The sequence below is a fragment of the Pteropus alecto genome, unplaced genomic scaffold, assembly GCF_000325575.1.
Source record: "Pteropus alecto unplaced genomic scaffold, ASM32557v1 scaffold87, whole genome shotgun sequence".
In the NCBI taxonomy this organism is placed as follows: Eukaryota; Metazoa; Chordata; class Mammalia; order Chiroptera; family Pteropodidae; genus Pteropus; species Pteropus alecto.
The window spans coordinates 8,276,602-8,291,263 of record NW_006443225.1 but is presented as its reverse complement, the minus strand read 5'-3'; the positions used below and the strand labels follow the sequence as shown (position 1 = coordinate 8,291,263).

Genomic DNA, 14,662 nt, shown 5'->3' with positions numbered 1-14,662 from the left:
TTACAAAATGACCCACTATGGGAGCTCTGTAAATACTAAATTTCTATGATGAGATTTTATAAAATTATTAATTCGCACACATCAATTTACATAACATGTGACTGACTGCTCTCTCTCACGACGAACACTCAGCCCAGCGCCAGGCCATTTGTGATATGGGATGTACAATGTAACCTTGATTACCCGTGTAACTGGTCATTGTCCCTTAAAAATAAAAAGTGGAAGAAGAACATAGTCGATGATATTGTGATATGTTTGCACAGTGACAGATGATTACTAGAATTAGCGGAGTGATCACAATTGTAAGGTATAAAAATGTCAAGTCGCTATTTTATACCCCTGAAACTAATACAACCAATATAAGATTGTATACCAACTATACTTACATACTTAAATTTAAAAAGAAGAAGAAAAAATAGCTAAACACGTTTGATGTTTTTTTCCCCATGAGTAAAAAGGTAACTATGACCAAATAACCTAGACTTTGAAAAATGATCTGATCTCAGACTACCTTGACTTTTTTCTTTGGAGCCGTAACAAAATCACAGCCTGTTCTCTCCTGAAAAAAGTGATGGCGATCAATGGGCCAGTGGTTGTTGTCGGAATGGAAATGAGACGGAATTTGGCTGGGGGTTTCCCCCCTCTACCGTGATGGGCACCGCCCGCCTCTAACCTCCATCTGGGGGGGACAGCACTCTCTACGGTTGCCCAGGGTTAGGAGCGGTGATGCCACCAATGCAGAGAAGTGGGGGTTGATGGGGAGGCCGCCACCAGGACAGCAGTGATGGGGTCTTTTAGCTGCACAAGCAAGGAGGGGCAAGAGCAAGGAGACTGACCCTCTGAACCTAAAATGGGAAGTGTCCCCTCCCTGAGGCCAGCAGGCAATCCGATACCACAGGGAAGCCGGCTGTGCCCGACAGCGCACAGAGCCCCTGGGTGCTCCCCAGCAGAGGACGTGGTGTGGCAGCAGGAGGTGAAGCCGGCTTAGAAGCAAGTGCGGACTTGTTGGGGAACCCCTGTGAGGCCTCTCCTGCTAGGAAACCCACAGAAATACTGGGAAACACGCTGAAGGAGACCTATTGATATAGAGAGGGCCAGTAGGAGGTCTCATAGCAATTATATGGGTGCGGGGCCTTTGTGCTCGGCCATTCTCCTTTTCTGGAAGGTTCTTCCAGATAGACACATAGCTTGCTTTCTTATCCGCTTTGGGTATCTGTTCAAATATCACCTTATCAAGAAGTACATCCTTAACCACCTTTCTTAAAATAATCATACACACACACACAGAGTACCCATCCTGTTCTCTGACTTTAATTTTTCCGAAGCACTACTGCAATCTGATTTATCTGTCATAACGAGCTCTGGAAGATAGAAATTTATGTCTATTTTGTTCACTGCCATATTCCCAGTACTTAGAGTATTGCCTGGCACAGAGTAGGCAGTCAATTCTTATTTGTTGAATAAGTAAATAAATCTACCCCACAAGGTGGTCCATGCTCTTATCGTTCTTTGATGATTATGATTATTTAAAATGAAAAATTTTACATGTAGAAGTTCCATAAAACTTTTTTAAGGTAATGTTATCTATTCACATTTTGCAGATGAGGAAACTGGGCTCGGAGGAGGTAGCAACCCCCCGAGATCACCTCGCAGCAAATGATGAAGCCGGTGACGCCCAAACCTGACCTCAGAGTCTGAACCCTTAGCCACACGACTAAACCATGGTCGTGATCATAGTGTATATTGAAGCCATCAGAAAAAAGCAGAAAGCCACATTTAACCCTGGTTTTGAGGAATTAGAGAAAATATGGGTATATAGAGAAGTGAGAAATCATGCTCTCTGAGCAAAGAGGAAATGAAAGTGATCGTGACGGATGAGAGGGACAGTAGAATCCATTCCAGCGGACCGGAGTCCCTGCGTGGGACTGTTATGTAAAGACGAATGCATAAGTAAGGGTTATAAAATGGAATTTCTTGAATTTTGGGCTGAGAAATTAAAAATTTGAACCTCTAAGCAATAGAAAATCAAGAACAAAAACGCAATGACTTTGAAAAGCGTAGGATCATACAGTCTGCCTTGGTTTCCACTGTCCTAACTGACAGCACCCAGATCTCTAATAGCCATGTTGGGTTCCGAGGTACAGTGAGGACATAAACTCTCCCTTCTTGGGTTATAACTGGTAACTCACAGATCGGCACAGTCATGTGATCCCAGCAGCAAACATGCACTAACAGTGCTTAGGCTTTCGAGACTAAATTTCTAGATTGTTAATGAGATTACAGAAATTATTTAGAAAAAGTGCTTTTCTGGGCCCAGTTATCTCCTCCTTTGAACAGCAATGCATCTTTTTCTCCTTCGAAGATCTACGCCAGAAGTTTATCTGAAGAATGAAAGATAGGGATGGGCGCCATTGTGCTAAGAAATGGTGAAAACGAATTCCTCATCATGACTGTTCACATTCAGCTTCCAAAACGCCTATTCTGCCAGCAGGGCTGATGTGTCAGGAGATGAACTTGTTGACCCACAGGAAGATCGAGATCGTTCATAGATTACAATACCAAAGCTGGGCTAGGAACTGGGGATACACGGAGTGAAACGGTCCCTGTCCTCATAGAGCCTGCAGTCTTCGGGGGAAGACAGTCGCTAATCAAATAAACACAAACACACAAACTGATATCGATGAGAACACATATGACATCATTCATTTCAATGTGACAGATGAGTTAAATTAAAACTAGTTTTGTTTTTTTGTATGCCATGCGTCCTCATGTGCAAACTTGGAAATCCTATAGTCCGCAATTCATTTACATAGGTCCTCAAGCAAGTGATTTAATTCCTCTAAGGCTCAGTTTCTTCATGTCTAAAATGGGAGTCATTACAACAAGTAGGGAGTTTGACGAAGCTGAGATCATGTATGTGAAAACGCTTAGCATTGTGCCTCATACATATGAGACCTTAAAATCTGTCAGCTCTCGTCAGCCTTAGAGCAGCGCCTCTGAGGAGGCTGCACCTCTCATGGGACGGGACGTGGAATCTGATCAGCCAAACAGCCCTTAGCTGCAACTGCACCAACAATGCCTTGTGCTGGAGACAAAGGTTGACCAGACGTCTCTCGCAAGCTCATCATCACATGACATTCAGGAGGTAGGAAAGAAGACGGTGGTCATAACCTGGTACAGGAAATAGATGTGGACTTAGATCGACGCAGACATAGATGTACACACCAGGGCGGGAGCTAGACATGCTACGTGTGGGCTGGAGATGGAAACAGCTGGACCACGGACGATCTAAACCGGAACACCAGAGTGATACAGTCACGTCGGCAGTAGAGAGCCCTGTCTGCATCTGGCAGCAGCGCAGACTCCGGGAAGGAGACAAAAGAGAAGAGCGATCAAAAGAGAAATGTTCCACTCCCACCCAGCCTCCTCCCGGGGAGAGCATCCTAACCAGCGTCAGCCTGGGGAGAGCAAGACACGTGCTGCAGCGGACGTTTCTATCAAAAGCACCGCGACCACGATCATTCTGGCTGCTTGATGACGACTTCCACACGAGATGCAGGTAAGAAATACGAAACAGTCCTAAGTCTCCAATGATTGCGATTTCTTTACATCTCAGAGCTGCTGTTTTAAAAATCTCAGCCTGAAAATTTATGTCCACGCAAAAAGCTGCACAAAAAGTGTTCATAGCAGCATTATTCATGATTGCCAAAACCTGGAAGCAACCAGGATGTCCTTCAGTAGGTGACTACGAATAGATGAAGATGACTATCAGGATGAACAGATGAAGACCTAGAGAAGCTTAAATGCATATCGCTAAGGGGAAGAAGCCGATCTGAGAAGGCTGCATACTATATAATTTCAACAAGATGGCGTTCCAGGAAGGGCAACACTGCAGAGATAGCAGAGGATCAGTGGTGGCCGAGGTGTGGTGGAAAGGAGGAGGGATGGAGCACAGGCGATTCTTCAAGGCAGTGAAACTCTTCCATGTGATACTATAACAGTGGATACGTGTTTACATATTCGTCAGAACATATAACACCCAAGAGTGAACCTTAATGTAAACACTGGACTTTGGACGATAATGATGTGTCCACGCTGGTTCATCAACTACAGCAAACGTACCACGATGGTGGGGGACGTTGACAGTGGGGGAGGGGTTGGGGGAGGGGCTGAGCAGAACTCGGTACTTTCCTACTCAATTTTGCTGTGAACTTAAAAATGCTCAAAAACACAAAATCTATTAATTTTATTTTAATCTCAATGGATAGACACTGTGTAGTAGGTGATGGGTATAGGAGAGAGGTTTCTTTTCCTTGTTTACCCTTTTCAACCTTTTAAATTTCGCATCATGACAATATGTTACTTGTTCAATAAATAAAGTTTTTAAATAAAAAGGGAAAAATAAATATCCACATCAAAGAAATTTGTTTGAAGTTTACAAATAGTTAAATATTACTTAGTTATAGATCGTATGTAAAAATATATGGAAAACAAGACTGGAAGCCTGAGACAGCTTTGCATCATACACGTGTTTTATCCCTTAGGGAACAGACGGGCAGGTGAGGCGCGTTGCCCCGAGTCACACGGCAGTGTGCCAGGGACACTTTTATCCGACCAGGAAGGTGTTTCCTCTTCTCCTCCTGCCATTTTGCTGCTTGTTCGTATCGCAAGGCCCAGAGAGCAGCGGTTCTAATCTGTCACAAAGGCCACAGAGTCAAGACAACGAACGGGTGGTTCGAAATCTACAAACCTTGAACCGGTTACCTGGGTTGGATACCTTTACCACTTAGAAACCATAAGTGACCTTTAGAGCTGCCCTTGGGCCCCTGCTTCATAGCTAGGCCGTTTACTCAGCCAGGTGAGAGGGTTAAAGGTAGCGCCATACTCCTGGGCTCTCGATAACACAGCATGGGCGCACTCCTGGGAACGGGGAAGCTTCGAGGTTCAAGTTTCCATATGAGGCAAGGGACGCCAGAAGTCAAGATGAAGGATGACAACAGTAGCTAATATGTATCAAGAAGAATGTGTGAGGCATTGTTCTCAGCACTGTTCGGGTATATGCAGCCACCTGTGAGGTAGGTGCAGCCATTGCTCCCGCTTCACAGACGAGTAAAGGAATGTAAGCAGAGGTCGCCTGGCCGAGGTCACCCAGAGATGAAGTCGATGTACACAGTCTGGCCAAACTGTCCACTCATATAGAATGCATTTGCCCATAGTCCCCCGTGCAGCAAGATTTAAAAGCAGAGAACGCAGCCACTGGCAGCTCGATGGCTGGAGGTGATCTGAAAATGAGGAGATGCAGCCTGAGGGTTTTATTCTGTTCAGAAGTGTGGCTTTTGTGGGGCATTAGAGTCTGCAGGGAGGTCTGAGTATGGAACAGTGTCAGGCTGGGAATCTCAGGAGCCAAGCCCACATCCATTATTGCGGCAAACGTGCTGCAGGCACCTAGGCCCCACCTCGGGAGTAAGTGAGAAGTCTTAGGAATCTTACAATACTCCCCAAAGAGGTGATTTTCCAGGTGTGCTCCCCAACCAGCAACATCGGCATCATCTGAGTTGTTGGAAATGCAAATTCTCAGGCCCCATCTCAGACCTCCTGAATGAAGATCTCATAGCAGGGCCCCAAAGTCTGTGTTTGAACCAGTGTTCTGGGTGACAGTGATGTACGGCAAAGTTTGAGAACCACTGTCCTACGGGAGCCCCGTATTTGATCCATGTCCTCCTACCCCAGAGCACCCAGCAGTGACTTTCTGGGTATCCTGGGAGGTATCTGAGCTCTCCTCATTCTGTGGGACACCCCCCTGCGACAATAGCACATAAACAGAGTGGGGGTGGGGAGGAAACCCCGGGCTGCGACTTCCTATTCTCTTTTCTATTTTGAAAGAAAAGAGAGAATGATGATTTCCTTTCTTTTGAAAATGCCAAAGGCCAACCAAATCAACAAGTTCCTTTTTGGCAGAAATGAATTACTGTGGAAAAAAATCTTTCAAACTTGGAGTGATTTATTCTACTCAAACCCCAAGCCACCCAGCAGCGTTAGCCATGTCCCCCGCAGTGAAAGTTCCAACTAAATCAAACAGCACGGTGCCCCGTGAGCTGATTTTGCTGAACCTCTCTCCCACACGTGAAAAGACTCAGGATAGAAAACGTCACGGGACCTTCCCTTTCTCCCTCTTCTGTATAGACATCGTGTTAAAAAGATGTGTAAGTGACTGTTCTAAGGATCTGTTTCACCAGCTTGGAATACGGGAAACTGCCAGTTCTGGGGCTGTGTATTAAAGGAAATGGCCTCTAGAATCCCGGCTCCAAGGAGGATTGTGTTCCTCGCACGCCCTCTTGTGGTTACTTAGAGATAATGCAACCAGGTAAGGCCGTGGACTGTGTTCTTACCTTAAAGCCACATTTAGGAAATTTGAAATCTAAGAATTCAGGATTCGGAGGAAAAAAAAACAATTCAGGATTTGGGAAGCTTGTTTCCCATAAATAACGTTTGCCTTGGGCATTGTGGAAATGTATAGAGCTATTCTTCCTAAAAGAGTGGTGATGCTATGACCCAACGAAAGCTGGTTTGCAAGGAACAGTGAATAAATGTGCGCTTTTTGTTTAAAGAACTTATGACAATTAAGGAGGCTGCAAGTACAGAACTAACTGTGTGGCTTGTAGCTGTGTTTACACGGTCAAAGCAAAGTCCAAGGGAGAGTTTAGATCATTTGCAGGATTATTCATCAGTTAAACCGAAAGCAAGCTGTGAAAGAAATAGGTATCTAGGCACACATGGCTTGACATGACACATTCAGGGCGCGTCCTGCATGGCCCCAGACGAATCCTTCCTCCTGTTCTAGGGTTCTGAATTCCAGCATCGCCCACATGGCTGTGCTGCCGGTACAGGGAGGGGGTGATGACTTCCCTCAGCTCCCCCAGAGGCATATGGCACTGCCTTCCACTTGGACCCCATCTCTTCACCTGGAACACATTTCCCTGCTCCATTAAGCTCTGAGAATGCAAAGCCTTCCCTACCGATGCATGTAAGTTAGGAGTGTTGAACTCCTGCTGGGTTTTGTTCTGGCTTAGGGAAGAAGTCTGCCCGAGGTTACAAGCTCCCAGCAGAAATGAGATCTAATGTACTGTGTAGTGTCTAGCTAATCACCTCTACCAGTAGATATTAATGAAAGTCTGATAATGGGAAAATTACATTAATTATTCAGGTTTTCTAATTGTCAGAAGCTAGACAAAAATTTCCAGAACAGGGAAACACGGGGACGAGCGGAGGGACAAGGAAGCACGGAGGACTGAGGACAGGGCTCCTCGGCCTTGGCCTTGGCGCTCCTGATCGTGTGAGTCGGACAGGCCTTCCTCGTGGGGGTGGCCTCTGTGGTGTGGCGAGCATGGCAGCGTTCCTGGTGTTTACCCACTAGATGTCCCCCAAATGCGACAACTAAAAATGTCTCCAGGCATTGACAAATGTCCTCCGATGGAAAAACAACACCCCTCTCCCCCCTCCCCCCTGCGAGAACCACCAATTACGCTGGGAGCAAAATTTTAAGTATTGCAACGGTTCACCTGATGCAAAGGTGTCTGACCGCGGGGCGCCGTGAGGTGGAGCAGAGGACACGGCTTCGGAGTGGTGGGCTCGGATTAAACCATGTGACCTTACGCCTCTTTCTTTTTCTCGGCCCAGTTTTTACATATGTAAAAATAATAACGACAATAATGTAACAATAGTAATAATAATGATAATAAAGTTTTGAGAGATTAAATGAAATGAAGTATGTAAAGGACCCAGTATATTACCTTGTAGAGAACAATATCGGTAGATACCAGTGTCCTTCCCTCATCTCCAAAAGTCTCTACAAATAAAATATATCTTCTTTGGGATACTATAAAAGAGCCCTAGGAGACTGGCATGGGAGGGGTAGAAAGAGCCCCGAACTTGGGGTCCATTGGGAACAATGTCACCCTCGCATCCTTCTGAAGAATTATCCTGCGCTAGAGGCTGTGCCTGGTCAGAGCAAAAGGCAGTGCAGACGTCCTAGCTCTACAGATAAATAATCACTCCGGGGCAGCAAAGCATATAAGATCATTCCAGAAACAGAGGTATTTATAGCTTTTAAATGTCCACTTTGGCCTCTATTTTTCAATCAGAAAAGTGCAAAATCTTCCTTTTAACGTGTGGGGTAAAATTCTTAGAATTTGTGTCAAGGGAACTCCATCCGTGGTGAATGCGACGCAGAAGGGATATTTGTGATGTTATTTCTGTCTGATGTAGGCCCCTTCTTAAAATAATGAACACTGGTGTTTTGAGACAACTCCTATTATGTTTCAGGGAAGACTTAAATATCTCTGTGGAAACAACTTCATTCCCTTTACTGTTCCTTACGGCTCTCATGAAATCACTTGTTTACATCTTATATAAATTGCCTAAAAATAAAAGATGTTAAAAATGATTTTAAATTCCTACACATTAACAATCATGGCATTAGTAATTTATCGGACTTTATCGCATTAACAATTGATTCTCCTTTCCCAGAATTCATGAACCCTCATCTCTTCACATTTCTGATTTTCTCCTGTCTCTCTAACATTCAGAACCCCTCACTTAAAAATGGGGAGCCCGGAAGAGGATTGAAACTCCCCATTTTTGAAACATTGCTTACGTCATCATCACTGCCCCAAATCGTTCTAAGTTGAACTATATGCGATTAACAATATGTGACTTTTTTGACCTATTAAAATGATGAGTTTCTGTGGTTCAAAAGAACCTATCCCTATTTCTCTCTCTTAAAATTCTGCTCATCCAATGTCACTTTCCTCAGGGAGTTTTCCACAAACTCCCGCATCCTGAAAGGGTCTCCCTCCCTAAGGATGCCTGCTCTGCTTCTCTCTCCTTACACCGCTTCTGGAACTGTTTTTACAAGACAGTGTAAACTGGAGGATTCAGCCTCTTGAGACTATGTTTGACTCTCAACCCGTTTGGCCTTCCTAAGTCTCGATTTCCACACTTATAAAAGAATTGTTTTCAGTATTAAGATAATAGATTCAATACTTTACATAGTGTCTAATTCCATAAGTGGTCTCTAAATGGTCATTTTTAAAAACTGACTGGCAGCAGTGTTAGCAAAGTCCTGAAGCCACGCCTCATTCATTGCAGCTTCCCTATAGTCTACCTTTGAGCATCGATTATTATTTCTACTTACTTAACAATTCAAATTATTCCATCTTTTGCTCTGGCTCATTGAGACATTTCCTTTGGGTTGTAAGTATCCAGAGATTTTTGTCAACGTAGCTAGGCAGTACTAAATCATGGTTAAAATTAAGAGTTCAGTTCTTTTCAACAATTTACCTCCTGGGTGTGAGATGCTATGTGAGACACTCAACAAATATGTATATAAATACCATATAGTCCTTAGCTAAAAGTATTTACAACTGTATCGATTAAAAGACTAAAGTTGACATCTTTAGAGGTGATACTGTAGAAGACTCAAATATACCTTAACTTGAAGAATTAGTTCAACAAATATCACATAAACGCCCCTGTGTGCCTAGTCAGCACTTTGTGAGGTGCCAAGGGAATTAAACAAGAATAAAACATGACCTTGACTACGAGGAACTTACAGTCCTGTGAAGATAGTAACACTTGCACATGTATTCAATTAGTAATGCAAATCAACACGGTTATTCCTTCAACAAATACAGACTAAGAACCAACTACCTGCCAAGCCTGTGCTGGGAGCTGGGTCAAGGGTAAGCCCAGGACTGCACCCCATGCATTGTATAATCTGGGAGAATACCTGACCAATGTTGTGGGAAAGATAAAAAATAATATGGCAGTTTAGAAAGTTCACTGACGACTGGAGTAATTGAAGACGTCCTCATAAATGAGAGCAGGACGGACAAAGGATGGTAAAATACCACTTGGTGACTTAATTCTCAATCACAGCAATCGACACACATGCATAATACGGTGTCATTAATTCTATATTAGTGGTAAAAGACATCCAATAAAAAAAGATTACATGCCCAAAATATGCATTCACATTCATATCAACCTCAACAGCGCTTTAAGCTTTGCATTATTTCATTTACTGAAAGAACTAAAGCAAAAGTTAACTCGAATGTCTCTTGCAAAGATTCTTACAGAACTATGTTAAACAGCCCAAATCCTTCAGTCTAGATAAAACTGAGGTGGTTTTCTTTCAGTTTGAAATCTCGATTTTCAGACCTTAATACCTTAGACTTTTCAATCACAGGCAGAGGGAAGTTGGTTACAGAGAGTAGTTCCTGTGAAGGAGACTACTAATAGCATACTTCTGAAGGACAACTGCTGCCTGTCATCTTTAAAATGGTTAAGTAAGCACTCCAAAGAAAAATATGCTGAGGGGTAAATTGCTAACTCAATCAGATGAAAGACCTGTGCTTGATGGAGGGCTGAGGGAAGTAATGAGAATCTCCCTTTCCTAGCCTCCTCAATGGGCAGGTAAAACTGCATTTTTTTTTTCTCATTTCTTTAATACTGGTAGCTAATGGGAGTAAGAAGCCCAGCTCTGTTTTTGTTTTTTGGTTTTTTTTTTGTTTGTTTTTTCCCATATGATGGTTTAGAAGAGCTTTCCACAGTATAATTTACATGGTATCGGGGATTATCTTTTTATCTGCAAACTACACAAGATGAAATTTTGTCAGCACGAGTCTCTGCAGACAAGATATGTCAAAGAGATAAATTACATAATTTATATTTGCATTCCTTTGCATTTTAATATTGTTATATTCTTTGCATTTCTAATTATATTTGCATTTTAAATATTGAATTCGTTTTTAATTCAGGGGTAAAATGATATGATGTCATTAGGAATGGATGGACATGGGACACTTGCTGATTCTTTTCTTTGTCACAGCTGTAATCAAAGGCTTCTTTTCTTCCCATGATACCCCTAAGTACCCCCAAAGGTCAGTATAATAAAACTAAGATCTAGCTGATTATTAATATGGTACCTTTTACTATTGTTCAAGTTATTTTTCCCACGCCATGTGAGCAGATTATACATCTCTGCCCTGTGATGCTTCCTTGTAGGAGGCAGAATATGTACCTCTGCCCTACCAAAGGCCTGCTCATGCCGGTGGATGCAGAAGTTTTAAATGTGCCAGCACAGCCTCTTTTGTTCTTGCCCTTTGCCACGTCCTTCAGCCTGAATTCAGAAATCAGAAGCTACAGGGAGTGGAAGTGCAGATGTGCCTGCGACACTGAGCTGACCTATGGCCGACTCACAGCCTTTATCTAGCGAGCATGAAACGAATACATAATTTGTGGGCCACTAAAATTCTGAGATTGTTACACAGCAAAATTGACTGATACAATAGGCAGTCGTTATTATTCTATCGTACTGTCATACCATTTGCATGCTTTCCGATTATTGGACAAAAAATATTGCTGCCCTCTTTATAGCTGCCTCGGGTGTGATGATAAGAAGTGGAAGAAAGGCAGAACAGGAAGCTGACTTAAGAACGTGTGGTCAACAGAATGGTGGCATAAGGATTTCTAGCACCTGAATCCTCCTGGAAACATCAATTGAAATGACTGCCTGTGCATGAAAAGATCTTCACAAGAGCTAAGGATTCCAGGTGAGGGATTACGGCTCCTTGGTAAAGTACAGAAATAAGAAAAGACACATTGAAGAGGGTAGGAAAGACAGTTTCACATTACTCTCCTCAGCCCACCACCAAACCCGGCAGCCCAGCAAGAAGAGATACATCCTGCCCATGGGAGACGGACAGTGAAGTGAGCACCTGACTTTGCCGCGGATCCCACCACCGCCCTGTCCCGGCACCAGGCTGACTCCCATGGCCCTAAGTGGCCCCTAGTGAGCTCCTACAAACCCAGGCCCCAGCTCACCCCAGTGCCTGCTGGGCTCCAGCGGCCCCAGGAAGCTCTTGTGTTCCATGGCAACTTTCATGTCACCAGGCTCCCAGCCCCAAGCTCACCCTGGTGTCTGCTGGATCCAGCAGCACGAGTGGCTTCCATAGCCCCAGGTAGCTTCCATGGCATCAGGCTCCTGGCAGCCTCCAAGAAGCCCAGGTCCCTGGCGCATCCCAGCATCTGCCAGCCCCTATAGCCCCAGATGGCTCCAACAAACCCAGGCTCCCAGCCTGCCTGGACACTGGGTACCTCACATGACACCAGGCAGCTCACATAATATCAGTCTCCCAGTAGACCCCAGCAAACCTGGGCTCCCAGTCCACCACCACACTCACTGGCTCCCACATCACCAGCCTCCTGGAGGGTTCCTGAGAAGCCCGAATGAAACAGAGTAAAGAAAGCTCGCATGAATTATAGGATACCATTGAAAGAAATGATCTACACATTACTGAAGTCCTAGATGGAGAAGAAAGGGAGAAAGAGCAGAAAGCTTATTTAAAGAAATAACAGCTGAGAACTTCCTGAATTTGGGGAGAGATTTGGACATCCGAGTTCATGAAGCTTATTAGTCACCCCAAAATTTCAACCCAAAATGATCTTCTCCAAGTCACATTATCATAAAACTATCTAAAATGAAAAACAGAAATTTTTAAAGCAGTCAGAGGGAAAAAAATTCTCAGTAAGACAATCTCATAAGCCTATTGGCAGATTTCTCAGCAGAAATTTTGCAGGCGAGGAGAGAGGTGGGTACCGAAAGAAAAAAAGTTCTGCGGAGAATACTTTAATCTGCAAAGTTGTCTTTCAGAAATGAAACAAAAGCTAAGGGAGTTCATCACTGCTATACCAGCCTTTCTGAGAAATGCTAGAAGAGTTCTTTAAGCTAAAATGAAAGGACACTGATTAGCAACACGAAAAAAATATCAAAATATGAAACATACCGGTAAAGTTCAGTATATGATCAAATTCAGGTTGCTCTAATACTGTAATAAGGTGGTGTGATAACCACTTAATTCTAGGATAAAGGTTAAAGGACAAAAGTGTTGAAAATAACTATAGCTATGAAAATTTCTTAACTGAGATATCAAAAACACAAAACTAATGGGAGAAGCATAGAAGGGTATAGTTTTTGTATGTGATCAAAGTAATGTTGTTGTCAGCTAAAAGTAGGCTATTACATCTGTAAGGTATGTTATGGAAGCCTTATGATAACCACACTGCAAAAACTGATAGTAGATACACAAAATATAAAGAGAAGGGAACCAAAGTATCTCACTATAACAAAAATCATCAATTCACAAAGAAAGAGCAAAGAGGAAGAAAGAAGCAAGAAAACGACAAGACAGGCAGAAAACAATAAGATGGCATTAGTAATTCCCTACTTGTCCATAATTACTCTAAATGTAAATGGGTTAAATTTTAATTCAGGGGTAAAATGATATGATGTCATTAGGAATGGATGGACATGGGACACTTGCTGATTCTTTTCTTTGTCACAGCTGTAATCAAAGGCTTCTTTCCTTCCCATGATACCCCTAAGTACCCCCAAAGGTCAGTATAATAAAACTAAGATCTAGCTGATTATTAATATGGTACCTTTTACTATTGTTCAAGTTATTTTTCCCACGCCATGTGAGCAGATTATACATCTCTGCCCTGTGATGCTTCCTTGTAGGAGGCAGAATATGTGCCTCTGCCCTACCAAAGGCCTGCTCATGTCAGTGGATGCAGAAGTTTTAAATACGCCAGCACAGCCTCTTTTGTTCTTGCCCTTTGCCATGTCCTTCAGCCTGAAGGACATGGAAAAAGATATATCTTGAAACAAACAAAAATGGAAGGAGAACATACAAAAACTTATGCAATGCAGCAAAAGCAGTTCTAAAAGGGAAGTTTATAACGATAAACACCTACATTAAAAAAAAAAAAAGGTCACAAGTAAATAACCAAACCTTATAACTCAAGGAACTAGAAAAAGAACAAATTAAGCCAAAAGTTAGCAGAAAGAAGGAAATAACAAAAATCAGAGTAAAAATCGATGAAATAGAGACCAGAAAAACAACAGAAAATATCAGCTAAGGTTTTTTGAAAAAAATAAACAAAACTGTCAAACTTTTAGCTAGACTAAGAAAAAAAGAGAGAAGAATCAAATAAAATAAGAAACAAAAGAGGAAACATTAACTGACATCAGAGAAATACAAAAGCTCATGAGAAACTATTAAGAACAATTATATGCCAACAAATTGGATAACCTAGATGAAATAAATTCCTAGAAACATATATCATACCAAGACTGAATCTCAAAGAAATAGAATATTGGAACAGACCAATAACAAGTAAAGAGACTGAATCAGTAATCAAAAACCTCCCACCAAAGAAAAGCCCATAACCAAACATCTAAGGCAAATTCATACCGACTTTTTTTTAAACTCTTCCAAAAAAATGAAGACAGAACACTCTCTACTTTATTTTATGAGATGTGCATTACCCTGATACCAAAATCAGATAAGGACTATAAAAAATAAAATAAAATAAAACTAGAGGCCAATATCTTTGATGATTATAGATGTAAAAATTCTCAACAAAATACTTGCAAACTGAATTCAAAAGTACATTAAAAGGACTACTATATACCATGACCAAGTGGGATTCATTCATCTCTAGGATACAGAGATGGTTCAATATACATAAGTCAATAAATGCTATATATTACATTAATAGAATTAAAATAAAAAAATCTTATGAGCACCTCAATACAAGC

The 14,662-nt window shown here is 42.4% G+C and overlaps 1 pseudogene; it reads left to right on the top strand.

Annotated features, from left to right (window-relative positions):
- The first annotated feature begins 3,242 nt into the window (after positions 1–3,242).
- The window catches only part of LOC102887298, a 38,188-nt pseudogene continuing 26,768 nt past the window's right edge, over positions 3,243–14,662 (top strand).